We start from the raw sequence: 6223 nt of genomic DNA on the forward strand, positions 1-6223 counted from the left end.
CGAAGATACCATATAAGATATGAGATACAAGGTTGAATGAATGTTATATTAACTGTGAAAGGAATACAAGTATTTATAGGGAGGTGTTAGCTAGGTTACAAAGATTATATACTTGAGGAAAAAGCTAACTATATTTATGATAAGTGCATATTTTATATACTTTCATCCCCTATATTAGCTTCATTTTATTTGTTATTTAGCACTTATCATAGTGTCATAAGCTAATATTTGTTGTTCTAGTGTATTTGCTTGTCTTAACATGTTTTGTAGGAATCTAAGCATTTAGAGGCTTTTTCCTATCATTTTATACACTAAGTTCACTAAGCTAAACAAGACCAAGTGTTGGACTAAGCATGGAGCATTGGATTGGGTTTTGCATGAAGAAATTGATGGATTAGTATGAGTAATGCAAATGTTGCCAACAAACAAAGTCAAGGCCCAATGAACAAATCCAAGTCAAGGTGGAAAGCATAAGATTCCAACATGCTTAGGATGCTTTTTGGGAGCTCTAAAGATCATAGATGAGGCATTTACCCGGGTGATTAAGGAGCATTGAAGTAGAAACTTTGGATTCCTCACGCAATTAATAGAGGAATTAAGTGAAAAACCCGGAAAACACACGACCCCGATCGGGGCCATGCAACCCCGATCGGGGCCACAGTCCTCTTGATGTTTTACGTTATTCTCTCCTCTCCTATAAATAGGAGAGGTATTCCGAGGCTTTGGGCATCCCTTCTTCACGTCTCATTTTAGTTCTTCATAGCCTTAAGCAATATAATCTCTCAATAGTTTTCATATTAGTTTACAAATTAGTTAATCTTGTAGTTCTAAAACATTTGGTTATTATTACATTTCAAGCATTTGGTTCTACTTTGTTTCTTCCATACAAGTTATTTCTATTAAGGTATTTCTACTTCTATTTTGCATTTTACATTGTTATTTAGTTTATTATTAATCTCATTTCATTATCATAATTTCCTCCACATGTTAAATCAATTAGTTTATATAAATCATACAACCATGTTTAGCATTTCTTACAATATAGTTTGCAATTTACATTTTAGTATGAGTAGCTAAATTTTCCTAGTCTAAGGGCTAGGGGAGCCATGCATAAATCAAGTATATAACATGATTAAATAGATTAATAATAATATTGTTCATATTGCTTCTATCACATGCTTGTGCCACAATGTTTAATCTTTGTTTAGGGCCCTATTCAATTGATTAAGTTTGTTTATTCGTTCTATAAGTCGAGAGGCACGGAATTGAATTAGACTAAGCATGTATAGTAGGACGACCTAGTCATGGACGAGAGTTTCTCTAGGACCCGGTCTATGGTTGATGCTAATATCGGAAGATGGGTATCTTGAAGCCTAAGCAATTGACAATGTTATTAGTACCGAGTTTATCATGTTCATATGTTTACTTTTGCATGTGTGACCCGAACCCCTTAGACTCCCTTTTATTATATAATTTACATCATAATTCTTATTAATCATCAAACAACCAAACCAAACCAAATCGTAATCGACCTTGATAAAAATCTACCCATAGCAATTCACGAAGTAATTCCCGTTTCCTTGTGTTCGACCCCTATTGCTACATTAACTTGTTGTCTAGGGAATTTATCTTTGCATAGGTACGCGATAAGCCTATCAAATTTTGGCGCCGTTGCCGGGGAAACGGTTTTATTGCATTGTGAATTGTCGATTTTTATCTTGTTTTCTTTTGTCTTGGGGAACACTTGTTCCTTGAGACCGTTACTTATCATTTCCCTAGAAATTGTTGTCTTATGCCCAGGTCCTCTCGTAGTGGAGAATTGCTTTCACCGGATTCCGAGCCCGAGAAAACCTTTAGGAGAAGACGACGTTTTTGGAAGGAAATTAAAGAAGCCACTTCACCCGTCCAAGTTGAAAGTGCTAGAAAGTCTTACTTGGACGATCTAGAGGTTCTTGAAGAGGAGAAGGTTTCTTGTTCATCAAATCCACCACCATCACCATCTACTACCAAAAAGATGGTGAAACTTTCCGATCATTCAAAGCCCACCGCGGCCATGCTTCCGGCCGGAATCACAACCACTCAAATCACCGCGCCGGAATTCGAGATCAAGCCGGCTTTCATTAGCCTTGTGGAGAGAAAGCAATTTGGAGGAAGTCCTTTGGAGGATCCCAATTTGCATGTGCAAAATTTTTGTGACTATTGCTCCATGATTCGTCAAACGGGTGTCACTCAAGCCCAAATAAGGGAAATACTTTTCCCTTTCTCTTTGAAGGACAAGGCCAAGCTTTGGATCAATAGCCTTGACCGCACCGCCTTGGGAATCACCAATTGGGAAACATTGGCTCTTGCTTTCTACCAAAAGTTTTTTCCACCGGAGAAAACTCAAACTTTGAGGAGCCAAATCACCGGATTCCGTCAACAAGCTCTTGAGAGCTTATATGAGGCTTGGGAGAGGTACAAAGAGCTTCAAAGGCAATGCCCACATCATGGGCTAGATGAATGGTTTCTAGCAATAACATTCTACAATGGATGTTGTGCCGAGTCCCGAAGGATTCTTGATTCCGCCAACAATGGGCGGTTTGATCAAATTGACACCGACCTTGCTCATGCCACGATCGAATCTATGGCGGTCCATGATGCCCAATATGTCAATTCCCGAGTTGTGCCATCTAAAGGTAAAGAAGAATCCTCTAACAATTCTGTTTTGCTAGCTCAAATTGCTTTGCTCCAACAACAATTGGCGGAGAGAGATGCTAAGGATTCCATTCAACAACTCAATGTTGTGTCTTCAACGAGCCAAATCATCGTTTGTGATGGATGTGGAGGTGCGGGTCATTATGCCGCTCATTGCCGAGCCCCCATTGAAGAAGTAAATGCTTTTCAAGCTTTAAGACAAAGTTTATATCCACCGGGTACATTTTCCAATACTTATAACCCGAACACAAAATTCCATCCGAACTTGTCTTATAATAGCAACAATGTGCTTAACCCTCAACCCCCACCACAACAAAATGCCTATGTTCCTCAACAACAAAAGTATATCCCTCCACCGGGTTATCAAAATCAACAAAAGCCCCCACAAAACAATTACCAACAAAATCCACCACAAAATAGCCAACAAAACAATCAAGGAGGTGGTAAGCTCGAGGGAATGATAATCCAAATGCAAAGGGAATTATTAGCTCAAATTCAAAAGAATGATCAAGCTCATAGTGCCGCGGTCAAGATGTTGGAACAACAAGTGGCTCAACTAGCCGCTTCTAGCTCTCAAAGGAAGAATAATCAACTACCTCCCCAAGGTGAGCAACCACATGAAACCGTTAATTCTATCTCATTGAGAAGTGGTTCAAGCTATGATGGGCCATCCATGACTTTGGATGAAGAGGTGGTTGTTAAAAAGGCTAGGCTTGGGGGAAATGACAAAAGGAAGGCTAGTGAAGAGCCTATTGTTAAAGATCGTGTGCCATTTCCTCATCGATTGTTGATGCTTAAGAGGAAGAGCAAGCTTGATGCCAAAGATGTTGGGTCTTCTATGCCAAAAGAAAGTGATGAGGTGGTTATTGAAGAAATCTCTCCTAATGCCAAGGAGAGTGATGCCGTTCCAACAAAGGTGAGTGTTTCCAATGAGGAAGAGATAGTGAAAGATGTGGAGGATGCTCCTCCCAAGGAAATTGTTCAAATACCATTTCCCCATCGTCTAGCAAAGCACAAGGAGGAAGGTAAGTTTGCTAAATTTTTAGAAGTTTGTAAGAATTTGCAAGTCACCATCCCGTTTATGGAGTTGATTACCCAAGTCCCTTCTTACGCAAAGTTTATGAAGGAAATCCTCTCAAAGAAGCGATCCTTCAATGAGGTTGAGACCATTGCTTTCACCGAAGAGTGTAGTGCACTCTTACAAAACAAGTCTCCCCCGAAACTTAAGGACCCCGGTAGCTATTCTATTCCTTGCACTATAGGCAAATATACCATTGATAAGGCCCTTTGCGACCTAGGTGCTAGTGTAAGTGTCATGCCCTATTCCCTTTGTGAAAAACTTAACATGGGTGCTTTAAAATGCACAAGTATTACATTGCAAATGGCGGACCGTTCTTTAAAGCGACCTCTAGGTGTCTTAGAGGATGTTCCCGTCAAAGTTGGCAAGTTTTTCATACCCGTTGACTTCCTCATACTTGATATGGCCGAGGACTCACAAACCCCAATTATATTGGGTAGGCCATTTTTACGCACCGCGGGTGCGTTAATTGATGTGAAAAATGGGAGGTTAACGTTGGAAGTGGGTGATGACCGGGTTTCCTTTAGCAAAAACAACACCATTAGAAGCCCAATGTTACAAGAGTCTTGTTATTTACTTAGCACTGTGGACTCTTCTTATGCCTCTACCATGCTTGGATCCTCACTAACGGATCCGTTGGAGGACGATATGGGTGTTGTTTGCCTTGTAGGTGATGATGTTAAGGACGCTATTGCTAAAAGTGGGAAAAGGAAGAAAGGGAAATTTTATTTGAAGAATTTCAAATGGTTGAGAAATGCAAAGATAGCTATGAAATGGAGCTTGGTTGGTGGCAAGCTCAATGACAAAACTTGAATCAAATAGCTTCTTACGTCGTGCGGGACGTTAAACCAGCGCTTCTTGGGAGGCAACCCAAGCTTTTTATTTGTTTTTATTTATTTTCTGCAATTTATTGTTTTTCGTAGATTAGTAATAAAATACTCGACTTGATAATGTTTCTCTTTGTGCTTTTTTAGGTGAAAATGGAGAAAAGTGAACTTGGCACGCTTCCCCATGCCAGAACCCCGTTCGGGGACGTGGTTTTCGAAAAACGAGAAGGAGTTCAAACAAATGCGGAAAAGAGTAAAAAAATCTGAAGAGGAGGTCAACCCCGATCGGGGTTGGGTGGCCCCGATCGGGGTCGTGGTTCTGTGACTTCTTGGCCATTGTTCTATACGGGTAAAAAAGGGGTGGATTTCTTTCTATCATTCAAACATACCCGACGGTTCTCATTTCCTCCTTTCTCTCTCGTTTCTTCACATTTCTTCACTAAAGATCACAAAGAAGCATCTTCATCCCCCCGAATCCATGCTAGCTTGGGGGAGATTGGCAAATCGAGTAAGTTCTTAATTGCTTTGCATTTTAGTTTAGATCTTGCATCCCATTAAACATAACCTCTAGTCCTTCCTGTTTTGTGCTTTGAACCATTTTTATGGTTTGATTGGGTGATTTGGATAGTTGGCACATTGAGGACAATGTGATGTTTAGCTTGGGGGAAGATATTGCATTTGCATATAGCATAGTTTGCATGTAGTGTAGAAAATTTGAAAATTTTTGAGAGAAATTTTTGCTTTCTGCTTGCTTGTAGCCTACTTTCCTCTTTGCTTATCCTAATAATGGCTTATTGCTAATGATTTATTCTTTCATGTTGGGATATTAGCTACATGGGGATGTCTTGACATAGTAGGTGGGAGATGAAGAATGAACCGAATAGGCTTGATCTTGACTTGTGGCAAGCTACAAAATGGTAGGGTAGAGCCTCCTTTTGACCGATGCATCCATTTCCGGTCTCTCTTAGGTGAGTGTAGGTGTCTCCTTATATGGTGTGTTTCATCAAAACGCACAAATATGGTTCTCATGTCATCTCTTGGTAAGCATGCATTCACTTGTTATAGCATTTTGGAGCCATTCACATGAATATAATTGCCTTCTTGACCCCTTCACAAAATTTATTCCTAGCTACATTATAACTTGCCTACCTTGTCGAGCTAGTAGCTTTGTTTGTCTTGTTTGGGTGCTCAATTGGGATTTGTTTCAAAGTTATGGAAATCATGTGAGCTTGGTCTTAATGCTCAAGAAAGAGAAAAAAAAAGATAATGAAAAAGAAAGATGAAAAATGATGAATTGAGAAAGATGAAAAAAAAAAGAAAAGGTTGGAAAAAAGAAATGAAAAAAGCATGAAAGTGAAATGAAAGAAAAGAAGTTTGCATTGAAATGAAAAAAAGAGAAGAAGAGGAAGATGTGAGAAATTCTCAAGCATTATTCATACGTTTTGGAGGATTCTCTTATGATTTGTATTGCAAAATTGGGTTAGAATTGGGATTGAGCACCTTTTACAATTTGGTAGTTGCTAGCTTGACTTAGCTCCACATTACCATAATTCATTAGTTCCCCCTTCTTACCCATGTTTATTTGCCTTCTTCCTACCCATTTGGCTTCTTTATCATGCTTGCA

At 39.4% G+C, this 6223-nt stretch overlaps 1 non-coding gene across 1 annotated transcript; it reads right to left on the bottom strand.

The window, feature by feature from the left end:
• Window positions 1-2386: 2386 nt before the first annotated feature.
• LOC141619379 (small nucleolar RNA R71) lies at window positions 2387-2493 on the bottom strand. The gene has a single exon (XR_012531682.1). It is a non-coding gene; the product is annotated as a small nucleolar RNA R71 (small nucleolar RNA).
• Between the last annotated feature and the right edge of the window lie 3730 nt (window positions 2494-6223).

Source organism: Silene latifolia, chromosome 1 (genome assembly GCF_048544455.1).
Source record: "Silene latifolia isolate original U9 population chromosome 1, ASM4854445v1, whole genome shotgun sequence".
Taxonomy (NCBI): domain Eukaryota; kingdom Viridiplantae; phylum Streptophyta; class Magnoliopsida; order Caryophyllales; family Caryophyllaceae; genus Silene; species Silene latifolia.